Source organism: Homalodisca vitripennis, unplaced genomic scaffold, assembly GCF_021130785.1.
Source record: "Homalodisca vitripennis isolate AUS2020 unplaced genomic scaffold, UT_GWSS_2.1 ScUCBcl_1703;HRSCAF=5658, whole genome shotgun sequence".
Lineage (NCBI taxonomy): Eukaryota > Metazoa > Arthropoda > Insecta > Hemiptera > Cicadellidae > Homalodisca > Homalodisca vitripennis.
The window spans coordinates 24850-27500 of NW_025778525.1; the positions used below are offsets into that span (position 1 = coordinate 24850).

The window sequence follows — 2651 nt, forward strand, 5'->3', positions numbered from 1 at the left end:
CGGACTACGTACGTTGGGTCCACGGCGGCCCTGCATCACGTGGGTGCCAGGCGAGTCGCTCAGGTCCCGGGCCTTGTAGCCTAGCCGTGCGGTACACCTCAAACGGTGACCCGCGCGGACCCACGTGCGTCCCGCTGAGACGTCCGACTGCACGCTTTATGGGAGCACTGTCACAAGACGCGCACTTGTGCGCGTCTTCGGCAATCTCCTCAAATAACCACTGCGGTGCACAGTACCGAGCTAGACGGGCGGCACGCAAAACACTCTGTTCTAGCCGCGAGTCGCGCGAAAAGGGCACGGCTCCGGTTCCCCGCCGTCCCCGAGTGGGACCGGCGGTGAGTGGACGCGGCTCTCGATCTCGCACGCCATGTTCAACTGTGGTGACCGACTAAAACAGTGAAATTAGTCAACTGGCTCACACACGTGGTTCTGGCACCTCGGCGGATCGTAGTCTGCGCTCCACGCAACCGGAGGCGCGTGTCCCTTTCGGGGCCGCGCCGCGAGGCCCGACACGGCTCGCTCTTTTCGGAGGGCGTGTCCGCGAGCGGGGTGAACACGCGCAAGTGTATAAATTGCATCTCTGATTGCGACCTCAGATCAGGTGGGTCCTACCCGCTGAATTTAAGCATATTATTAAGCGGTGGAAAAGAAACTAACAAGGATTCCCTCAGTAGCTGCGAGCGAACCGGGAAGAGCCCAGCCACCGAATCCCGCCGGCTGCGCCGGCCGGGAAATGTGGTGTTCGGGAGGGCCCAACTAACCCGGTGTTTTCGGCGGCCAGTCCAAGTCCATCTTGAATGGGGCCACTGCCCGTAGAGGGTGCCAGGCCCGTAGGGACGGTCGCCGGCGTCGGGTTGGGTCTCTCCTTAGAGTCGGGTTGCTTGAGAGTGCAGCCCTAAGCAGGTGGTAAACTCCATCTAAGGCTAAATATGACCACGAGACCGATAGAAAACAAGTACCGTGAGGGAAAGTTGAAAAGAACTTTGAAGAGAGAGTTCAAGAGTACGTGAAACCGTTCAGGGGTAAAACGGAAAAAAGACTTTTAAAAAAACCGAAAGGGGAGATTCACGCTCTCTCGCATGAGTCGGCTCCCGCGGGTCAGATGGCACCGTACGCCCGCACGGCGCAAGTCGTTGCGGGGTCGTTTCGGTGATCACTCGGCGCTCGCGGGGGTTATGCCGGCCGCGGTGGGCCGCACTTCTCCCTCAGTAGGACGATCGCGACCCGTTGGACGGCGGTCGACGGCCCCGGCGGTAGCCCGGGACGCGGGAAAGCTTCTGCCGTACCGTGCTCCCGGACCCCGGGTCGCCCGACCGATCGTCGGGACGGTATGGTAACGCAAGGTGTCGGACCGCCACCGTTTATCGGGCGTGGTGCGTCCGGGCCGGCCGCAAGCTTGCGCTCACCAGGATGACGGTACTTGTGCCCGGCTCTTCGGTGCGCCAAACTGTTGGCGGGCCGTGTCCTCGGACGGGTCTTGTAACACCGGTCAGCGATGTCCGTTTAAGGTACTTATCCGACCCGTCTTGAAACCACGGACCAAGGAAGTCTAACATGTGCGCGAGTCATTTGGGTTGCTTGAAACACCTAAAGGCGCAATGAAATTGAAGGCCTGACTTGTCAGACCGAGGGAGGATGGACGCGCGGCCCGAGTGGCGGCGTCCCCGCCACTCCCGGGGCGTCTCGTTCTCATTGCGAGGAGAGGCGCACCCAGAGCGTACACGTTGGGTACCCGAAAGATGGTGAACTATGCCTGGCCAGGACGAAGTCAGGGGAAAACCCTGATGGAGGTCCGTAGCGATTCTGACGTGCAAATCGAATCGTCAGAGCTGGGTATAGGGGCGAAAGACTAATCGAACCATCTAGTAAGCTGGTTCCCTCCGAAAAATTTCCCTCAGGATAGCTGGTGCTCGGAGGACGAATCTCATGCGGTAAAGCGAATGATTAGAGGCCTTGGGGCCGAAACGACCTCAACCTATTCTCAAACTTTTAAATGGGTGAGACTCCGGCTCCGGCATGCTTTGAATCTTCTTGATGCCGGAGCGTTCGGATCCAGAGTACCCCAAGTGGGCCAATTTTGGTAAGCAGAGACCTGGCGCTGTGGGATGAACCAAACGCAGAGATTAAGGCGCCCGAACGACGCTCATGGGAAACCATGAAAGGCGTTGGTTGCTTAAGACAGCCAGGACGGTGGCCATGGAAGTCGGAATCCGCTAAGGAGTGTGTAACAACTCACCTGCCGAAGCAACTAGCCCTGAAAATGGATGGCGCTGTAGCGTCGTGCCTATAACTCTGCCGTCAACGGCAAAGTGGGCGGTCTCCCCTCGCGGGGTCCGGGCCGTTACGCCTTGACGAGTAGGAGGGTCGCGGCGGTGTGCACTGAAGGGTCACGGCGTGAGCCGGCCTGGAGCCGCCGTCGGCGCAGATCTTGGTGGTAGTAGCAAATACTCAAGCGAGGACCTTGAGGACTGACGTGGAGAAGGTTTCTTGTGAACAGCTGTTGCAACAAGAGTCAGTCGACCCTAAGCCCTAGGAGAGAAATCCCATGTCGATGGGTAGCCGAGACACACGTGTTTATTGAGACGTTGCTCACAGAAAAAGGCACCCACTGGGCGAAAGGGAATCCGGTTCCTATTCCGGAACCCGGTAGC

General features: G+C 59.1%; 1 non-coding gene across 1 annotated transcript in view; it reads left to right on the forward strand.

The window, feature by feature from the left end:
• Window positions 1-587: 587 nt before the first annotated feature.
• Window positions 588-2651, forward strand: part of LOC124372032 — a 4264-nt gene continuing 2200 nt past the window's right edge. Inside the window, exon 1 of the ribosomal RNA XR_006923296.1 lies at window positions 588-2651. This exon is cut by the window's right edge and continues 2200 nt beyond it. This is a non-coding gene — a ribosomal RNA (large subunit ribosomal RNA).